Source organism: Triplophysa dalaica, chromosome 18, assembly GCF_015846415.1.
Source record: "Triplophysa dalaica isolate WHDGS20190420 chromosome 18, ASM1584641v1, whole genome shotgun sequence".
NCBI classification, from domain to species: domain Eukaryota; kingdom Metazoa; phylum Chordata; class Actinopteri; order Cypriniformes; family Nemacheilidae; genus Triplophysa; species Triplophysa dalaica.
The window spans coordinates 17451325-17474575 of record NC_079559.1 but is presented as its reverse complement, the minus strand read 5'-3'; the positions used below and the strand labels follow the sequence as shown (position 1 = coordinate 17474575).

The 23251-nt window shown below is 38.9% G+C and overlaps 1 long non-coding RNA gene across 1 annotated transcript; it reads right to left on the bottom strand.

Annotated features, from left to right (window-relative positions):
• Positions 1 to 17641: 17641 nt before the first annotated feature.
• On the bottom strand, positions 17642 to 19213 carry LOC130407106 (uncharacterized). Its single transcript, XR_008904568.1, has 3 exons — positions 19045 to 19213; positions 18222 to 18308; positions 17642 to 18104 (listed from the first exon to the last, which is right to left on the bottom strand). It is a non-coding gene; the product is annotated as an uncharacterized LOC130407106 (long non-coding RNA).
• Between the last annotated feature and the right edge of the window lie 4038 nt (positions 19214 to 23251).

The following is a 23251-nucleotide window of genomic DNA, read 5'->3' as shown; positions in this document are numbered from 1 at the left end:
CATCTGTAGAGGTTTGGTTGTGCAAGCTGGAAGTCCACCCAGTAGCGCATTGCAGTAGTCCAGTCTGGACAGGACCAGAGCCTGTACTAGGACTTGGGTAGCATGCTCTGATAGGAAGGGTCTAATTTTCCTAATATTGTAGAGAATGAATCTACAGGACCGGGCGGTGCTGGCAACTTGATCTGTGAAGTTGAGCTGATCATCGATCACCACTCCCAGGTTTCTTGCCTTTCTGGAAGATGTGATGGTTGATGACCCCAGTTGAATGGAGAGGCTGTGATGAGTCTTTGTATCGGCCGGGATTGCAATCAGTTCTGTTTTTGAAAGGTTCAGCTGCAGGTGATGGTCATTCATTCAGAGCGAGATGTCGGCTAGGCAAGCTGAGATGCGTGCAGAAACCGTCGGATCGTCTGGGCGAAAAGAAAGGGTAGAGTTGTGTATCATCCCCATAGCAGTGATAGGAAAAGCCATGTTTCTGGATGACAGAGCCTAGGGTTGACATGTATACAGAGAATAGCAACGGACCAAGCACTGAACCCTGAGGCACACCTGTGTTGAGATGTTGGGACTCAGACACCTAACCTCTCCAAGATACTCTAAAGGACCTACCCGAGAGGTAAGACCTGAACCATTGTAGCACCATTCCGGAGACCACCATAGTCTTGAGGATGTGATGGTTAATGGTATCAAAGGCGGCAGATAGGTCCAGTAGGATAAGAACAGATAAGTTAGAGGAAGCTCTTTCCAGTCTCAGGGCTTCAATGACAGATAGCAGTGCAGTTTCAGTGGAATGACCGCTCTTGAAACCAGACTGGTTGCTGTCTAGGAGGTTGTTCTGGGCGAGAAAGGATGAGAGCTGGTTACATACAACACGTTCCAGAGTTTTGCAACAAAAGGGAGGAGAGATACCTGTCTGTAGTTTTCTAACAGTGCAGGATTAAGAGTAGGTTTTTTTAGTAGTGGGGTAATACGGGCCTCTTTGAAGAGTGTAGGAAATGTACCTGTGGTGAGAGATGAGTTGATAATGTGGGTCAGAGAGGGAACAACCGAGGGGGAAATGGCCTGGAGGAGATGAGTGGGGATGGGATCTAAGGGGCAGGTAGTCGGGTGGTTAGAAGAAATGACCTTGTAAACGTCCTCTTCAGATACGAGTGAGAACGAGAGGAGCAAGCATGTGTCTGGGGATTGGGCGTGGTCAAGAGGTGGTGGCGCAGAGAATTGATTACTGATGGTGGTCGCTTTCTGTACAAAGAACGACGCAAAATTGTCAGCTGTAAAGTCCGATGGAGGTGAGGGGGTAGGCGGGAAAAGAAGAGCAGAATAGGTTTTAAAGAGACTACGAGGGTCAGGAGAGTTATTGATTTTAGCGTGGTAGTACTGGGTTTTCGCAGAGGAGACATCCGCAGAGAAGGAAGAGAGTATAGACTGATAAAGAGAGAGATCGGTAGGTTCTTTTGATTTGCGCCACTTTCTCTCAGCAGACCTTAGAGGGGCGCGACGTTCATGGAGAACATCAGATAACCAGGGGGCAGAAGGAGATGCACGAGATGGCCTAGATCGAAGAGGGCATAAGATGTCTAAGCAGGAGGTTAGTGAGGAGCAAAGGGTGTGGGTGGCGGTGTTAGCATCAAGGAGAGAGAACTATTTAGGGGGTGGGAGAGTGGCAGAGACTGCAGAGGATAAGCGGGAGGGAGAGAGTGATCGTGGGTTGCGTCGGAATGTGACCAGTGGGGAAGTCCAGTGTTGTGTCTGGAGAAGTTAAGTCGAGATCAAGAGTAATGAGGAAATGATCTGACTTGTGCAGCGGGGTGACCTGGGAGTGATGGGTGAAACAATGGCGTGTGTAGATAAGATCGAGTTGATTACCAGATTTATGAGTTGCTGAAGTTGGGACCCGCTTGAGGGCAAACGACGCAGTCAGGTTGTTGAAGTCAGCAGCCTGTGGTTTTTCCAGGTGGATGTTGAAGTCTCCAAGTACCACCAGAGGAGTACCGTGCTCTGGAAAAGAGGACAGAAGCACATCCAACTCCTCCAAGAAAAGTCCATGGTGCCCTGGGGGAAGATAGATAACTACAACATGCGTTTTAACAGGGTGGATGACCGTAACAGCATGAGATTCAAAGGCGGTGTTGTTGCAAGATGGTGCCAGCTGTTTGAATTTCCAGTCATTAGGAATAAATAGTCCGGTTCCTCCACCCCTCCCTGATATGCGTGGGCTGTGGGAGAAAGTGTAATTATTGGAGAGGGCAGTCGATGTGGCAGTGTCCTTTTACGGTGATTTACGAGTTGTAATGACAGTATGGATTTGAAAACACATAGTGAAAAATGAAGGGATGTACAAGACAAATATAGAAAAGAGAATAAATAAGGTGCAATAGTGTAAGTGCAAAACAGTAATACTCAAGTGCCTTGTCTGTGTTTTGTTCGGTGGAGTCGCACAGGTAGAGTCGATGGTCTTTACTCTCTTCGTTCTTCACGCGATGAGGGCTGCACGCGACCGCTGCATGTGGTGGTTAGTCTACTTATATACCGTGTAGTCTAGCAATAGAATTCAGCAGGACACGCCTTCCAATATCGCCCAATAACACGCGAATTAAACGCAACTATTAACACGTGACTCAACGTGACTCACCGGACGCACACAATGGAAACGAAACTGCGTTAGGCTCAATAAGACACACACACACTATTAATCAATTAAACTTAAGACTTTCAGATGATTCTCAAACTGCAACAAACTGCTTCTCCCACGAACTGGGCTTAAACAACTGTTTAAATACTTTAGCTGGCGCTGGACACGCCTTCCAATATCTCCCAATAACACGCGAATTAAACGCAACTATTAACACCCCAGATAGCAAACGTATGTGGGCCACTTCAGGCAATGATGTGGCACTTCAGGTCTTCTAGTGGCCCGGACAAAGTGGACGTGAACCTTAAGTGTCCCACATGTAAAGTAGCAAATATGGCCCAAATATAACAAGACAGATGTGGGCCTTTTTTGGCAAAGATGCTGTACTCACAGCAATTTGTAATCTGAATGTGAACCTAACATGGCCCATGTGGTAAATGGTGTATATGGCCCAAATATTAAAGAAGAAATATGGGCCATCTTTGGCAAAAATGTGGCACACTTGACAAGGGCTTATCTTGGTAAAAACCAAATGTGGCCCTCTCTTGCTGCCACAAATGTGGCCCAGTTTTATTAAAACATATCAGGGCCAGTTTTGGCAAAAATGTGGCACAGGGAGCGCTGGCTCATGTAAATTTGATCCTAAAGTGGCCCACATGAAATGTTGCAAATGTAGCCCAGTTGTATAATAATGTATCTGGCCCAGCTTTGGCAAATATTTGGCACAGGGAGTGCTGGCTCATATGGATTTGAGCCTTAAGTGGCCCACATGTAATGTTGCAAATGTAGCCCAGTTGTATTATAACGCATCCGGGCCAGTTTTGGCAAAGATGTGGCACAGGGAGTGCTGGCTCATGTGGGTTTGAGCCTAAAGTGGCCCACATGAAACGTTGCAAATGTAGCCCAGTTGTATAATAACGTATCTGGCCCAGCTTTGGCAAATGCGGGCACAGGGAGTTCTGGCTCATGTGGATTTGAGCCTAAAGTGGCCCACATGAAACGTTGCAAATGTAGCCCAGTTGTATAATAACGTATCTGGGCCAGGTTTGGCAAAGATGTGGCACAGGGAGTGCTGGCTCATGTGGGTTTGAGCCTGAAGTGGCCCACATGAAACGTTGCAAATGTAGCCCAGTTGTATAATAACATATCTGGCCCAGCTTTGGCAAATGCGGGCACAGGGAGTTCTGGCTCATGTGGATTTGAGCCTAAAGTGGCCCACATGAAACGTTGCAAATGTAGCCCAGTTGTATAATAACGTATCTGGGCCAGGTTTGGCAAAGATGTGGCACAGGGAGTGCTGGCTCATGTGGGTTTGAGCCTGAAGTGGCCCACATGAAACGTTGCAAAGGTAGCCCAGTTGTATAATAACGTATCTGGGCCAGGTTTGGCAAAGATGTGGCACAGGGAGTTCTGGCTCATGTCGATTTGAGCCTAAAGTGGCCCACATGCAAGTTGCAAATGTAGCCCAGTTGTATAATAACGTATCTGGGCCAGGTTTGGCAAAGATGTGGCACAGGGAGTTCTGGCTCATGTGGATTTGAGCCTAAAGTGGCCCACATGAAACGTTGCAAATGGAGCCCAGTTGTATAATAACGTATCTGGGCCAGGTTTGGCAAAGATGTGGCACAGTGAATTCTGGCTCATGTGGGTTTGAGCCTAAAGTGGCCCACATGTAATGTTGCAAAATTAGCCCAGTTGTATTATAACGTATCTTGGCCAGGTTTGGCAAAGATGTGGCAGAGGGAGTGCTGGCTTATGTGGGTTTGAGCTATAGTGGCCCAATTGTAATGTCCCAAATATGTGACATCTGGTTCTTTGTAGAAGAAAGAGAAAAGGAGGAGCACTGCCAGGGTCGCACAGACCTCTGTGCAAAAAGAGTCCTAAACTTGTATAAGGTTTTGCCAAAAGAGTGAAGAATGGGTTTAGACCACTGGACATTTAGCTATGAGAATGGAGATGAGTGTTAGCAATAGAATAGAATAGAATAACTGTAAATGATCAGTGGGGTATTTTGAGCTGAATCTTCTGTCAGGTTCTGCCCTTTTAGTTTGTTTATTTTTATTTTTTGGGGTTGTTTTTGTTTTTTTACTGGTGGGGTTAGTGAAACCTGATCAGTGAAGTTAAGATGATCATCGATCACAACTCCCAGGTTTCTGGCCGTTCAGGAAGATGTGATTGTTGATGAGCCCAGTTGAATGGATAAATTGTGATGAAACTTTGTGCTGTCCGGGATTACAAGCAGTTCTGTTTTAGCAAGGTTCAAGGTTGACCATGTTGAAAACCATTGCTCATTCTTTCTTCACAAAGGGTGCAAACAAAATCTGGATCACTCAACCATTGCACCAACAGCATTTTGGTTAAAAACAACATTAACAAGATTAGCCTTCATATGACATATGAACAACACATTCCAGTACAGTACAATGTACACATGCCATCTACTGACATGTAAATAAACATGACATGTACTGATGTAAATAAAGTAAAAATAATTTGTTTTTATTCTATAATAACATATTTTGTTACTATGTTTTATGTGAAAAAATATTTAAACTTAAAAAGCTTAAAAATAAAAGTTCATAATTTATGTAATGCTCCCAGTTTTTTAAGGGCAGTGTTTTATAAATAATATGTATATTTTCTGAATGAAAATTGTTGACAGTGTTGTGTTGGTTTATTTTAAAACATATTTGAAATATTTTGTTGGTCTGAGAGAGTTTTGGGGGTGAAATTAAATGGTTTGGCCAAGTTAATGGTCGACTGTGTGAAGAGTTTTGAAAATGTAGCTTAATGTATTAAACAATCCTTGTTAGCGGTTGAAAAAACTGTAATATGTACTGCTCCTTTAAATTTAAACGTAGCCGAGGAAATGGTTCACAAGACAAAAAACAGATGATTCAGCTTTAGAGAGGAAGATCGTTGGAATCTGCAAAAAGACAAGGTACGCTTAAAATGATGGCTTAATACCAGTTGAAATACATACAAATATCATTTTGGGTTAGTCTACACGTAATGTAAAGCGCTTCTTACAGATATGACATACACGTGTTTCATTATTGTACGTTTACATATGATTTGCAGCGCTGAGCATTATAACCAATAGCAAACGTTTCTTTTAAACTGTAGGAATGCCATGTCCAATCAGAGGTGTTTGATTTGGCACCGCGGAGACTTCATGGGAGTTGCGCGGGCTAACTAAATTGTAATTCTGCACATGCGCCAATTCTCTCGTTATCGTACACAACGTGGGGATAAGATGTAAGTAAGAGATTAATTTTTGCAGTAGGCTATAGACGTGCAGCTTCAGAATCAGATATCTTTATAACTCTGTTTAATATAAACACGGTTACAACCGGATTATTTTGACGAAGTCTGAATTTGATGATTGATGTCATTTGTTGCCAGTCTAATATTACTTTTGTATGTCATGCTAAATCGTAACTAAACCGTTAAACAAATGCAGTTTTGTCTGTAATATGATATTTCCCCAAAAATTCTCGACATTAGGGTTATGTATGGTTATGGTTAGTATCAGCCCCTTTTATGTGGTTATTATGAAGTAATATGTTAATGATTAAGATGTGGTTTTAATAGTGGGAAGTTAATTTAGGAGTTTTTTTTTTCTTCAAGTAATTATAAAATTAATTGGTCTGTATTATGTTTATACCATGTACTGTTTTGACTCACGATGTTTTTGTCCTTAACATTCAATGTGTTTTTTACAGAAATTTCCTGGTGGCCATCAAATACAGTTTTCAGTGCACCCTTTAGGTAAGAAGCTAAAACAGCTCAGGTTTTATTTTTGTGCCAATACTAAAACTCATACAAACAAAGATATACAATGAGAATAAAATGACAATAATTTCCCATGGTTTTCAAATAGGGCTGCTTGATTATTATATGACAAAAATGAGTAAAGACGGAGTAAAGACAAGATTATTTATGGTTACATGTAATATTTGAATAAAACATTTGTAATATAACAGACAATATCTTAGACAGCAAGCAACCATTGATCCAATATCCTTTTCCAGCCAGAATAATGTTGAAATTCAAATTACCATCATGGTGATCAGTGTTTGTTTAAGCTGAGAGACACTTGCTTATTATTAGGTTAATTCCCTTTCACTGTTTGCATGTGTTTTATTAAAAATACTTATGCAAAGAACTAAAAAGATACCTTGTGGGTGTAAGGAGTTAAGGAGTGGTTTTCATGACATACAGCATTTCTTGCAACAAATAATAACAAATAATCATTGAGATAGAGTAGACTTTTATGACTGGTGTGAATGTTAAGGTTCATTAATGCAGAGACATTATGACAAGGTACAAAAAAATCAATGAGACACTTATACATCAACATTTGTCATACAGACCTCAACAATGGTGACAATCATCAAACTAATTCAGATAAAAAGAACAACTACAATGCATGCTGGGAGTCATGAATGAGTGATTGTTGACTCTCACTATTAGGGACGTTTAAATGGACACATCAAATTTAATTTATTCCGATTGTGCAATCCGAACGTAGTGTTTACATGAATGGTAAATAATATGATCTGATTTATGTATGTGTTAATATGTGAAAGCTTAAAATCTGATTTAATCTTCTGACATGCGCAGACTGCACAAGTTCACCACTAAAACGGTGTTTTAAAGCACACCTTGTGTAGCCTATATATGAATAGAATGTAGAGTTTATAAAGTCAGAGTGATATCTCGTGCCAATAAAGCAGGAGCACATCTGATGCTGTTAAAGTTTTGGCAAAATTACAATGACCCACCAGAGCATCTGGATGCTAGCAATAATTTGAATAAATGTCTAATGACAGCTAATACTGAACTTTAGAAGTGGTAATACACAGATTCATATCTGCAATAATGGTAAACGGAGACGGTCACGGTGGACATGGCTATCATTATAATATTCACACAAGCGGCTACTTAAACAAGTGTAACATGTACACATGTGTTTATTTTATATCACAGACACCAGCATAATAATGTACAGTTCATAAACGCAAAGTAGGCTAATGTCAACATATCATTGAAGCAATCTTGTTTTGCACATCTGACTTATCATGGAAATGTAAAATAAATCCTCGGTAACTATACAATTTTAATTTTATGATAAGATATTTTATCATATTTTTAAATAAAATGGAGAATTTGCCGTTAAAAAAAACACTCCATGGAAACAGTTAAGACATTTTAAATGTAAACAAATATGAATGTTCATGTAGAGATGACAAGCATATGGAATTTGTGCTGCATTGTCAGATTTATGGATTTTGGTTTCTTCAGCAACATCTGCTCGTTTTGTGCGTCATACGTCTGTACAACAGAGTGACGTCTTTGCACATGCGCACAATTTCCTACTTGAATTTTCAATCTGATCAAGTGTTTACATGTCTTGTCAAGCGGATTACAAACAACATAGACCACCCTTTACAATCCGACTAAAATCGGGATTTTTAGTCTGATTGACGTGTTTCTATGAAGCATTTTCATTGGGATTGGATTTTTAGTCGGATTACAATGTTCCATGTAAACGCAGCTATTGATGTAACTCATACTCTTATTCTTGATGTCTAATTTATTCTGTGGTCCAAATGTTTTGTATTGTAGTAATAATGTGATATCTACAACTACTCAGTAGTAGCACAGGTCTGACAGTACAACTTTTTACAACATTAACAAAACGCACTCTTAATATATCAGTCAGCCGTGGAAATAAAATTCTACTCTCTGTATTTTGTGCCATTATAAATAATTATTTTCTGTGGCAAAGAAACAGTCGACAAACGTTTTAGCTGTAAAACACAAGTCAAGATGCCAACTAAGGCAAACACTGATCACGATGATGGTAGTCTGAGAACTTACAGAACAGTTTACACATTTATATTCCGTAGTGATAGATCTAACTATGAGATATGGCTTGTAGATCTTATAGATCTACAATTTGAGTCCAGTTTCACTAGATCTCTCTCTGTCAGGAACTTATTAAACCTGGAAAATCAACTTCGTTGTGAGTCAATACTTTAACCCAACCACCAGGTAGATACAGTGCTGATGGGAAGAACAGCAGGCCGGAGACGAAGTGATGTTAAATAACTGAAAAATGATTTATTGAATTATCTCAATTGTGCTGTAATGCTCAGTCAAGGTCTATCAAACTTTGTCTGACTTGAAACAGATTCAATATGTGTTTTTAACCATTTAAGATTACAGTATCAAAACATTGTCTCCTGACATTATTATGAACCTTGAGATGGAGACCAACGGATACTCATATCAGCATAATTGACAATACAGCCCCCAACGATGTTAAACAACAGGAAAGTAAGAAACAGATAATATGACTAAAAGTGAATAATAATATAAAGGAATGAATACATGCGATAGATGAATATTGCAATAAATTATTAATGTAATAGAATAATAAAATTAAACCTAGAAGCAAGTGTATTTTTCTGTCCAGATCTATCTAGTAGGTTACACTGTTCGGGTTTACAGTGATGATTTCTTTAAAGTTTGGGGTCATTTCTATTGACACAAAAGTATTTCTATGTAGTACAGTACATGAAGTAAACAACTTGTTCTTATTTCTTTTCCAGAGCATCCTGTTATTATATATTTATGTAGTCGATTGTCACAATTTATCATTTCTAATGTGCTTGCACCATGTTAATCAATTTATGTAGCCGCTAACTTGGATAAAGACAGTTTTATAAGCATATTTAAATGTGGTGGGGGAAAAATGAGGAATGCAATCCTACATTTTCCAGATCTCCACATGTGCCCCATTTCCTCTACCTCATCCCCACCATCCGCGTGCTTCTTCATAAAAGTAGAAACGTAGCCTTAATTTTGTGGGACACAGAGCTCTGTTTTCCCAACTATATAGACAAAATTGGGTTCCAGCAGTGTTCCCAAATGCTAAATGTGGCGTAATTCATTAAAATTAAATTTAGTATTCACCTTAATAAAGTGTATTATGAAAACATTGCAAAATATCCGAAAACATGAATGCAAAGCACATCCAAAAAGGGTATTTTGTTTGCAGTCTGATCCACAGAAAGAATTTTACAATTAATTTGTTACTTGCTCCTATGGCTTTTTTGCAGTAATATTACAGTTATGATTTGTTTTCCTTAAATATATAATTATTCCAACTTTTTTTTCAGTTTTCACTAGCTGTTTTTTTTCTTGATATAATCAAAACCTTTGGTGGTGTAACAGCAAATTACAGCATTAACAACATTATGTGTGGCCTTGAGTGCTTTATTTATAATATATAGTCTCATTGTTACGTTTTTATTGATTCTGTTTTTTAGGAACTGTCAGAAAGAACTCACTAACATCGACGGCCACTGACCAAGAAATAGAATTATATATTAAAAAATGGCTTCACCTGGCTGGTGACCGTGATGGTGGGAGACGCGAAAGAGAGAAACGGAGGAGTGCCCAAGATACACGTTTTTGCATATTCAGATTGCTTCCCAGTTTTGGATGTGTAATCATGCAATGTTTGTTTTTTTGGCAATATTAATAAATTAAGCAGTTGTTTTCAAAAAATGCTTCTGAATTATCTGTTGTAACTTATCTTAACATTTTCCACAGTAAGTTTTGTATGTTTGTGTTTATTATATTGTTATGCAGACGTATTTTGGTAATACTTAAGAGTAGGGGTGTATTTGTTAGCATTAGCATTAGCTTACTTTACTTGACAGTGATTTTTTCGGCATTTCGTAATCTTTTCAATACAATTGTTCATGCTAAAGCCTTCTTTACATCCAAGGTGATGAATCTGGGCCAGAATTAACATTTAATGTTGCCCAGATTTGGGCCAGATCTAGCCAGCTTTGTTTTAATGACATGTCTGACATGTGGCATTGATCTGTCTTGATTTTGGTTGAACAGGAGTGGGTCCAAGTGTCATCATTCCATGCAGTATGTGGGCCGGTATTTAGTCCAAATATAGGCCAAAAATAAATTTAAAGTTGCCCAGATATTGGCCAGATCTGCTTTATTTGTTTTGTGTTTGGCTGACATGTGGCATTGCTAAGGCTTTTTCGTGTTTGAGACCTGGCGAACAGGAGTTAACCACCCAAGTGCCATCATTCCATGCGGTATGTGGGCCAGAGCAAGGTGTTGGATCTGGGCAACAAATTAAATTAACGGTTGCCCAGATTTGGGCCAGATCTGCTTTATTTATTTTGTGTTTGGCTGACATGTGGCATTGCTAAGGCTGTTTCGTGTTTGAGACCTGGCGAACAGGAGTTAACCACCCAAGTGCCATCATTCCATGCGGTATGTGGGCCGGAGCAAGGTGTTAGATCTGGGCCAAAATTAAATTTATGGTTGCCCAGATTTGGGCCAGATCTGCTTCATTTGTTTAGTGTTTGGCTGACATGTGGCATTGCTAAGGCTTTCTTGTGTGTGAGACATGGCGAACAGGAGTGAACCACCAAAGTGCCATCATTCCATGCTGTATGTGGGCCGGAGCAAGGTGTTGGATCTGGGCCAAATCTGGGCCAAAATTAAATTTACTGTTGCCCAGATTTGGGCCAGATCTGGTTTATTTGTTCTGTGTTTGGCGGACATATGGCATTGCTAAGGCTTTCTTTTGGTTGATATCTGGCAAACAAGGGCGGACCGCTCAAGTGCCATCATTCCATGCCAACAGTGGGCCTGATGAATGTGTCTAATGTGAGCCAGATCTGGGCCACATCAATTTTGCTATCTGGGACGTGACTCAGCTTGACTCACCGGACGCACACAATGGAAACGAAACTGCGTTAGACTCAATAAGACACACACACACTATATTAATCAATTAAACTTACGACTTTCAGATGATTCTCAAACTGCAACAAACTGCTTCTCCAAATGGGTCAAGTTCTAACACGTGAAAAAAATATCATATTAGCCGGTTCTGTCAAAATTCAACTGGCTACCTATTAAGCATCGCATTAACTTTAATATCTTGCTTTTCACCTATAAAAGCCTTGCATGGTTTAGCTCCTAAGTACATGAGAGAACTTCTCTTGTATTACAGTCCTTCACATACACACGCTCTCAAGCGTCCGGTCAGCTGGTAATACCTAGAATTTCAAAATCAAGTGCATGTGGTAAATCCTTTTCCTACCTAGCTCCTAAACTTTGGAACAGTCTTCCCTGCTCTGTCCGGGAGCAGACACACTGTCAGTCAAAATCTAGACAAAGGATGCATCTTTTTAATCTTGCATGCACTACACTTCCATAATATAAATCCTCTGAGTGTTAGGCTGCATTAGTTCGATCAACCGGAACCAGGAACATTGGGTATTTAACAATCGATGTTCATTTAAAAAAAAAACGTTATATTTCAAGTCTCTTGTTCACCGCTGTCCCTCTTCTCACAAAATGATCATGATTATCTGGTGACAGAAGATGTTCCACCCATACCACATCAGCGAGCTTCTGCTTCTCAAGCTGTTGTGATTGGTCAGTACATGTTTATTCAAAAGCTTTTGCAATAAACTATAAAAATGCCATCAACTTCACTTCATCAGTTAAAAACATGCGGATTTATAAAAGTGTTGTAGCGATTTTAGCTGCATGTTAAAATAAGGATGAGTTTAACTCACCAAATAAGATTCTCCACCAGATCTATCAAGATCACATAGATGAAATGAGTTACTTAAAACATCAATTTCAATCAAGGAATTAGTTTAGCTCAAAGGAAAATACGTATAATAATCGTCATTACACATACATATTTTACGATTCTGATTAGCAGTATAGTGATAAAAATCCTATATCTATTTGTCCAGCAAATAAATTGATGATTTTTACACTAACGTTATCTCATGACCATAAGTAACGTGACTTTACCAAACAGAATAAAGAGCAGAGGTAGCAGAGATCGAAACACAGTTTAAGTGACCAATTTGTGAGTGTGAACACAGAGAACCCATCACAAATGCCTTCATGTTTTTATTAAACTTTACTCTACATGGTAACATGAATGACGATCGCATAAACAAAAACAAATTCATAAGACATGAAACACAAACGCGCTAGGAAGCGCAGAGAGAGAGAGAGATAGAGAGAATAAGAGAGAGAGAGGGAGGGCATGGCCGCGAGGCAGATAAAACATGTCTGAAAACCAATAAAATCATCTTTAACAAAGAGGCACGCTCTTAACGTACTCTTTATTTAGAAACGGATACTTGCGATCTCGGTGTTGGACCAATATCCATATGCGTGTGGATGGAAATCTTGAATGGTTTCAGAATGCAGTCCTGTTGAAACGCTGAGTTTAGGTTCTGAGTCCGAAGTTCCATGGCCTAATCGGACTCCCCAGAGGGGAGCCCCAAGCCGGGGTGTCCGTTGGATTGTCCTCAGCGTCCTCTTTCTTTCCCTTCCAATTCCTAATTCCAAAAAGCCCATCCGAAGTGGATCGGTGATGGTGTTTTAAATACATACCTGCCCCCAGATGGTCTGCGGGCCAATGCCATGAAAGTGGGGCAGAGAAAGTTCCTTTGTTTCTCATGGCGCCTCATTTGCATAGCTCTGACAGTATGGTCCGTTTGCATTTAATACCTAAACTTAGTTATGGACATAGTATGATGCATGCTATGTTTTTATAACATAGCTCATCATATAGGGAATTCAAAGCGGAGTAGTAAAATATGAATAATGCAAGGCTTTGAACTGTGAAACATCCCAACGTATGAATACATCAAATGAACCCTAAATCAAAACTTGTATATCTAACAGTTACAGGGTATCTAAAATGGCACGAGCGCCAACACACAACCTAGACATTTAGATACATTTACAGAAAAGGATAGTTTAAATCACATTAGTTCCAATTTGTAAGAGAAGTTTCTCTGGGTAGCCTCAGATGTTAAATTAGAGATGATACACAGACTTATCACTAATGCTTTGAAGCCTATGAGTCGTAAATATCATACAGAGAAACAAAAGGGTTATCACACTCTCGGTGAGAGTTCAAAACCTAAAACCAGACCTCTGGAGCCAGGTTTTGCTAAGGTCTTTTGATGAATAATCAAGAAACCAGGACAAAAGGGAGTGAGGGGGTTTATGGCTTTCCTCTCAATGATCCATTCACTACAGTGTAAAGGAGGTCTTCTAGTGCATGTGCAGACGTCAATCTTTTTTTTCTGTTATATTAATTAACACTGATGACAGCTGAATTCTTATTACCAGCTGTAGGACTGTGATGAAAGTGAAAGTAGTTTAGCGCGTAGCTCAGTCAAATGTTTACAATCTCTGATAACCAAACACTACTCCAGCGGCTCTTCGAAGCAAATTCTGTTAAAGACAATATCTCGCTTGGCATTGATATTTGAGCTTCATCATTTTACAGATATTATTTATTCTCATTTAATCATGATCCCACTGAATTACTGACCATTATAGCCTGCTCATGCAACATGTTTGTTCCGCTCCTGCAACATGTGTGTTCCGCTCCAGCAATGTCTGTGTCCGCGGAGATTCTGTTGCATGTGGCCCTCTTTTCTCCTGAGGCCCTCTTTTCTCCTGAGGCCTATGGCACTAAGCAAGATGAACAAACTCCAGGTTGCAAGTTTCGGGTTGGAAAAACAAGATAAACGCAACCTTGTTTAGATCAGGTTCAGATGTTGCAAAACGCTAGGTAAAAACGTTCTCTGTCAACCCGGATTTGATCCAGAGTTTGTGAGGCGTGTGCACCTGAAAGTCTGACACGTGTGGAAAACAGGCAATCACACAGTTCTCGCGAGTGTCAGCACAATTAATTTTTTAGGACAGTTCGGACTTCTGAGAAGATCATTGGTGCTATCCTGCCCACCCTCCAAGATCTGTTTACATCCAGGGTGAGGAAAAGGGCACAGAAAATTACCCTGGACCTCTCACATCCAATCAATCATCTCTTTACAATGCTGCCATCTTGTCTGCGCTACAGAGCACGGAGCACCAAAACAACCAGACACAAAAATAGCTCAAAAACCTCAACCAATGAGGTAGCGGTGGTAGGCTTAGGCAAACTATAGCATCAAAATGGTACTTTTCAGGAGCCAAAAAAAATAGAAAAGCAAAGGAACAAAAGTATGTTCTCCTTTAAATTGTTTAATGCATAAACCTATTTAATATAAATCAGAAACTCTTAAATTCAACCCAATTTTTTTTACAATAATCATTTACAATTCTTTAGAATTTGCTCCTTGTCTTCACTTATCTTTGTTTAAATCTGTTTATATAAAGTTTTTTTACTATGACAGCTTTGTTTAATGCGTTGGACACTTCTGTCATTTTTGTGTGTTTTAGTTTCACTTGTTAAATTGCTGTGCTATTAAATCTTTTCATAAGCATTTTCAGCGCAGGAAGTAGAAGAAAAGTAGGAATTTTACCGGAATTACGTCAGATCATTCAGAATGGCGTCTTGCGAGCAGCTGCTCGACAAGGAAACGTAGGAGATTTTGTGTTTTTACTACTATCAAAAAAAAGGTCTAAAAAGGAGATGGAATATTCACCCGCTGCATGCCAAAAATCGTGGAGATGTAGAATACATCGCTCTTGTGAAGGAGATGCGTGTGATGGACGTTGAAATGCATTTCGAACTATTATACTTTCATTTCTGTGCATAATGCAGACACATTTCTACATATTGTTGGTTAGGGACTGCTAAATGTACATTGCCATAGATTAACCTATTGGATGTCTTTATGTTATATAAAATGAGAAGATATAAGAACAGTTCAAAGAGCAATGTTTATAAATATTGTTTTATTCTGAATACAATATAAAACAGACACACTGATGATTAAAGATGTCTGTACAGGGGTATCTGTTAAGTCTAAATCTCTTCAAAGCTTTCATGTTGACTGCGGCGCTGCGCAAACTGTTCGCTCGAGTCACAAAAAATGTTGAGCATCCGGCCACGCGAAATGAGCTCGCGCTCACCCAAAGCTTACCGTCTGGTCGTCTTTATTTGTTTTGAGAAAAAATGTGGTCAACTTAGAACATTTGGCCGCGTCAGTTTCCAGAGCTTTCTTCTTTTTATTCTGGCCTTTTCAGCACCGTCTTTGCGCTTTCTGTTATTCATTTTTATTTCTGACGGTTTTCTATTTAGAGCAACTTGCAGTGTCGCTGTCGGGGGCGGGGCCAGGGAGTCAAAAGGTAATCACGTCATCATTAACCCTCAGGCTGCACTCTGAGTGGGGCTGCGAAAAAACATTAAATAAAAAAGAGTGGGGCTGCGGTAAAATAATAAATATAAAGATTAGGGCCGCTGTGAGTGCAGGCAGCCTAGGAACAATAGCATCCACATTTCAACCATGCCATGACAACACCGGCCCTCACGGCCAAAAAAACAGACCGGCCCACCGGGAATTCTCCCGGTGCTCCCGATTAGCCATTCCGGGCCTGGCGATACGTCTAACGTCCCCGCCAAAGGATGTACCCAGGTGACACAGTTACGTTGTGACTACGTACCGGGGGTCCATTTATCAACAGTAGCTGTGTCCAAATTCAGACTTAAAAATGAGGACAGCCTCGAACGCCCAAGAAGCGAACTGAAATGAGACGGTGTAGCCTCGGATAGGATTTCCTGATTGCCTAAATGCGTCACCTGCTGCTCCTGTCGCGATGTTACAACAGGGCTCCGTTAAGCCCCAACAAACATGCAAAACGTTTTTTAAACGGAAACGATTGTGCGGTTGAACACCCTGTTGTGATGACGCAAGAGTTGAACTATGGCAGGTGAGATGGCCATTCTTTCAAACGCTCCTTATCACACGTCATTGGTCACGACTCTTTGACATGGCAAAGTGCGCGACGATCGACACGACTGATTGCTTTGTTTGCAATGCAGATGCACAAATCACACCTCATAGAGGGCCAAAAACATGCGTATTTTAACGCGTTGTTTGCGCGTAGAGTATGCGTTGTTTGCGCGTAGAGTAGCCTACGCGTAGTCTACGCGTGAAAAATCGACGCGTACTCAACGCGTGACGTCAGACGTCAATTTGGCGTGTTTTTGGCCCGTTCGGCCACTTGCCCAGTTTGGACGTGTAAGCGTGATGAGTTCCCATTGGCTGACGAGCGGAAGGGTTAAACCATTACTGTAGGCCTAGGGGGTTGCCTCCCATTACTGACTCCCTGCCAACACAATGTATGTAACATGCGAAAGATCCACTTATCTATTTACGTATCCATTTATCTAATAAGCTATTAAATATAGATGTTTTATATTCTTTTTAGTCGTTTATTGCCGGGTCATGTTGGTAGCTGTTTTAGCAGAGACAATAGTTGATAAAACACATTAACAATGTCACAGTTCCAGTGGTGTAGTGGTTAGAGAAACTGTCAATATACATTATATCTTGGTTTCTGGTTCAACGTAGGATCGAAGCCCATTCGTCGCGAAGACTAGTCCTCCTTTAACAAAATTTGTTTTAGAAAACCTCTATCCACAGTTTTAAACCCTGTCCATTAATATATACGTTTATAATTTTTTAACTTCATAAATCAGTAAATTTATTCATGTTGAATAATTTATAGAACTTATTGGTACACTCTAAAAAAAGGCTGGGTTAAAACAACCCAATTTGGGTTATTTTGGTAACCCAACATTGGGTCAAATATGGACAAACCCAGCGTTGGGTTATTTTAACTCAGCCAGTTGGGTTATATCTTTGACCCAACATGCTGGGTTGTTTTATTTAAATCAACTTTTGCTTAAAAATTACATTGCTGGTTTAAAACAACCCGAAATGTTTAAAAATAATAATAACAAAATCACAGAGAAATACTCGAGGCATCAGTAAGAATCAAAAGTTTTATTAAGGATCAAAATGCAAGACAAAAGGAAATCATAAAAACATGCAATATGTTATGGTCAATGAACAATAAAATGGCATATAAAACACTTTGATGAAATGTATGTTTATACATATTTAAGGAAAATTAACTTCAATAAATTACATTAGTTTAGATTTTTACATATACATTTAACAAGGTTATTAAAGTGGCACAAGTAAATATAAATAGTTAGACAACTTAACACTTCAAAAATTCATATACAGTTAACAAAGTGGCACGAGTAAAATGCTTTAGGGCAATTCCAGCGTTATGGATGCGACATAAAAACACTATAAAAAGTATTTTACTAAACCCTTGTTGATAGAACCGCATTTATATGATAAAATATCAGTCTATGCACAAGTTTTCTATAAAAAAAGAAATAAAGAAGCGTTATGGATGTGAAAAAGGGACACCGTAACTTTCCTCTTCATATAAACTCACAAAACATTTTAAAGAGCGTTAGTTCTTTCGGTTTCAGCACTGCTTAACCTGACATATCCACGGAGCAGTCTTACTAAAGAGGATTCTTTTCCTGGGAGTTGTAGACAACAGTGTGGCGTGCACTTTTGGAAGTGGATGTTCAGCAGGAGGGTTTCTTTATCAATTTGTTCATCTATAAAGAGAAAAAGAGACAAGAGAAGAATGTAAGGAAACTGGGCTACCCAGAGCACAATGGATTATAATAAACATATAAAGAAGTACATTAACATTTGACCTAAATAATGTTTACCTTTAAGCCTGTTATGAAAACATCCACGTTCCAGTTGACTTTCTCTTGAATAGAATGATCCATTAATATTAGCTGTTATTCTGCACGCTGTCAGTGGGGGAAAAAAGAAGAGTGGGATATAGTACAGAAAGTGAAATACAGTCTTAAAAAATAATATTATAAACGTTAACACAACTCTTAACTAATTCGACACACTCGGGAATAAGTAGAAGTCTAAAAAGAGCAACAATTGTTCGTCTCATATACCCAAAATAAATTATATCTCACGGTTAACCACTAACGTTATAAGAGCGGCTACTGGCCGAGATAGAGCTGCTCTCCACGGAGCCACGACCGCTGACAGCCTGAAGCTCACACCTCCGACAGCGTCTTAACACAATCTCAAAGAGGCGTTATGTTTATATATAAATCACGTATTTGAGTTCTTAACAACTACATTCTGGTCTAAAAGACTCTTAAAACTAAGTTCCCTCACCGAACATTAGCGGTTTTTTAAATAAAAAAATTGCTGGATTTTTGCTTTTTACACGACGCTCTCTCGTGTCGACCTTAAACTAATATCAAGTTGCGTAAGTTACTGAACTAAATGACTCACACGAGTCAGGAATTTCAAAGGGAAATATTGACCAAAAATGAAGTTTAAATGATTAAAAAGCTGTAAATTAGAACAACGTGGGCATAACGTTACAGACTAGCTATACAAAGCTAACGAAGCTAGATTGTAACGTTACTTTCAAACCTAATGCGAACAGCCGAATTTGCATACTTTTGCATTTTTATTGTACAGTAATAGTTTTATACATTAAAAACTCGTAAAACATACCTTTTCTTCTCCGAATAACAACTTTCCGAGATGAGGTGGATCAAAATGCCCGCGAAGGTAAAGTTTGTCTGATGCGTCGAGGAGTGGGAGGGGTTTACTCTCTCAACTGTCACTCAATTGGACCCGACTGCTAACCCAGCGTTTGGGTTACTCAAAAAATGACCCAAAATTAAGAAAATAACCCAACAAAATGACCCAACAGGCTCAACCCAGCTGTTGGGTTAAACAAATAACCCAGCATTTTTTAGAGTGTAATATTGCAAATATACGCCACTGTAGACCTAGATATATATATAAATATTAGTGGTGGTCATAGATTTTTTTTTTTTAATCTAGATTTATCTAGATTAAAATGGCTCATTTGAATTCTGCCGAAGGCATTCAGAATATGTGTGCTACCCAAATAATGACTAAAAGTAAGTCTTTGAGAACGGGTTCCTCAAGCCAGGTGGCGCATTAGACCAGGTGCTCATCTCCTGTTTCCAAAATGCATCTCAAACTGCTTGAGAAAGCTGTTCTACTATGAAAATTGGTGATGACAATTAAATTATGTTCAATAAGATGAACTTGTGTTTACTTCCGCATTAGCTAAGGGATGCTTTGCGTTTAGGTGGTACTTGAGACTGGAAGAGCTCCTACAGTACATTTACATTTAGTCATTTAGCAGACGCTTTTATCCAAAGCGACTTACAAAGAGTGAGGGAGCAACAAGCGACCTGTCATACATGAGCCATAATACATTAGATCTCAATACAAAGTTACTGGTTTCAACTAAAGCTAGACCACTACCTGTTGAGAGAAAGTTTTTTTTTTTTTTAAACCAATTCTGCATTGCACAAGGTGCAAACAACCTTAGTCTTGTCGATGTTTCAGTTGGGAAGCTTCTTAAAAATTAATATTCCCTGAAGCAAACCCGGCGGCTTCATAGCTGCATCCATGTTAGCACGTCACGTTTGATGCGGTAATTTCACAGTAACGTGATGTTGTTTTCAGACCAAACGCGAATGCCGTGTCAAGCGCGAGTGATTTATATGTTAATGCAAAGAGCCAATAGACCTACTTGCGGCGCGAATCGCGCGAATGAATCCGTGGTTATGAGATTATGAGGCGGCGCGAATGACGCGAATCACGCGAGTTAAAAAATCTTGTTCTCGCCCCGTACAGTGCAGTTAAGATGGTATACATCTGCGCTAAAATATCAAGGTGAAAGTCATCATAGCTTGCGTAGTATAGACCCAGCTCCCAACCCAACTTTGAGAATAGATTAACGGCGACATTTTTTTTATCGCGCGATAAGAGTCTCACTGCGTTAACGCCTTTAACGGCCCACCACTAATAAATATAGTACTGTTGAGCTGAACTGTGGGCCACGCCCCTCCAGCCTTGATACACTAGGGCCTAGGCTGAGTGCACCAGGTGAAGGTGATTTACTAATCATTTTGGGGTTGGAGTCACGCGCACACACATAATCTCTACAGAGCAGCAGTGGGAGCAATCAGCATGAGAGGTGAATGAGATCTGGAAGTTTAGACTGAAAAACCAAGACTGAAAGCTTTCAAGGAAGACGCTGCCGGTGAGCTCCTTGCTATTCTTGGATGTAACTGGGCCTTATTGTTGTAGTCCATTGTTTGCAAGTCATTTAGATGATTTGCTTGTGAGCTATACATGTTAATGGCTAAAAACATGTTGGAGAAATATACTAAATATATAAAACTAATGTCTTTTAAAATCATGTGAGCTGAATGCAATTCAAATGTTATGTATTTAGATGTCTTAAAAGCTGTTAATTTATTGCATAGTAAATCACGAGGTTAAGTCAAATTCCACACTGAGAAAGTATTGCAGGTGTTTTCTGTATTTCAATTATTTCTGCTTATTGAGAACTTAATACTTAATGTTTCATTGTTTAAAATGGTATTTATTCGTGTTTAAAGGGTTTTCACCTGGATATTCACATTGCATCAATCTTCTAAATAAAGGAAAAGAAAGCAAAAGTGTGATGAGTGGAATCCTGTAAAGTCTTCCTGAAAATTCGCTGCCTTGTCAAGTGGGGAGTTTTGCAGACTAAAACTTTGTAAAAGCAAAGGAACTTGACAAGTACCGTAGTCCTAGTGGGTCATCTGCAGCTGTTCATTCTATTTGGATAGTAGTTTTCTGATTTTTGTAAATATAATAAAAAATAACCAATAAAACATTTAAATAAATTAAAAGTGAAAAATTGGACGTAATTGCAAATACTTTCTATAAGGAAATACAGCTTCCAAGGCATACAGGATGGAGGAATCACTTGTGATATGCCTATGATTTTACAAGAATATGTATATACACACTGTTGGACTGCTCATAACTGTTGTACTGCTTAATTTAATAAATTGTTTTTTTTTCATGATTCCTTGATAAATGTAAAGAAATAATAAAAAAATAGTAGCCCAGTACTGGATATAAACAATAACTGGATAATATTCAAATTCTGCTGTTATAAACTATTAAATAAAAACTAGGCCATTACAGGGTAGCACTGATTAAAATATTAATCTATATTGATGTTTTGTGAAAATGGCATGGTTTATGTCTACATGGGCAAAAAACAGAAAGGCAGCTTTTTAAACCATTTTAATCTGAAATAGTTTTACACAATCAAGACGTCATGTTACTTCTTTTAGCTGTATGTAAAACTAATATACTATATTGATTCACAAATATAACATGCATTTAGAAGGGTATGATGAAAAAAAACACCCGAATTTGAGTTCATGTGGAAAAGTGTCCAAATGGACTCCTAGGCAGAGGTTTACTCTTGTACAATATGAATCACAGTTTAGAGTGCATCCATGGCCTGACTATTTATAGGTCTTGCAAGAATGTCTACTTCTTAGAGTTGCTGCATCTGTATTTGGATAGGACTGAACTGGTTATAAGGAACACTGACTAATTCCTGCCAGTTCAGCACATGAACTGATGCAACTGCCCCTTGTGTAGCTGTGTTGTTTTCAAAAATCTCAGCCATGGCAGTAAGTTGTTGCTGCTTTGGAACAGTCCACATTGTGAAAAGCGCTATATAAATAAACTTGAATTGAAACATTTGCTTGATCCTGTAACATATAGAAATGTCAAAATGAGCCTTTCTGTCCAGTTCACATATTCCCCTCAAGCTTCACATTTTCTCAAGCTCTACATTACATTGAAACATCAGCACGTATTAGATTCAACTTTATTGTCATTACACATATACAAGTACAGTGTAACGAAATGTAGTTTAGGTCTAACCAGAAGTGCAATTAGCAAGTGCAGGATATTCAGTGTGAATAAATACAGAATACAATATTAGGGAAATACTATACAAATGTTCTATAACAATATGACAGTCAGTACAGTATGTACTATGGACAATATATACAGAAGGATATATACTGTGAACATTAATGTACAGGTGGATATGAACAGATAACAATTTAGACTATACAATAGTGCAAGTGACTTAAGTGTGCATTAATTACAGACATTAGCTATTAAAGTTACAGTGCAGAAGATGAGTTAATGAAGTTATTAAGGTTACAGTGCAGTAGATGAGTAGATGCAGTTAATAGAGTTACTGAGTTACTAATACAGTATCAAGCGTAGGCATAGTGTAAGTTCTGACAGGCCACGTTAGTCAATCTTGCTCTGATCTCATCGGGTGCAGCTACTCAGTGTCAACCAATTTGATCCATCACATATGTTGTGTCCAATTTAAGTTGCCTTCTTACAGCTCCTCTACTGCTGTTCTGTCGTGCCAAGCTTATAAATCCACCCTCTTTCCCAAATCCTCATTTTGAATTCTTTAACATTGGAAACCGATTACCGATAACTTAATATCTTAGTGTCTTAATATACATTTTTGTGAGCCTGAAACAAAAGACAAAAAGTGGACAGGTAAACCAGGTAACATTTAGTACTCTTTTTTTTTTTTTAAAATGAACTAGTCTATATAAAGCCTATACTTGAAAATAGTAAAATTTTCTGGTATCATGATTTCATAAACAAATTAATGATATTCTTCCACAATTCTAACACGTCTCAAGAAAAGAAATCATTCAGATAGCAATCGGCATTAAAAAGTATGCTTTTGTTTCCAATTTACACATTTATAAATATCTACATTCTGTATCTACTACATCAACAATGCTTTTCTAATAGTATTAAGTAAATGATCATGACAGAAAAATAC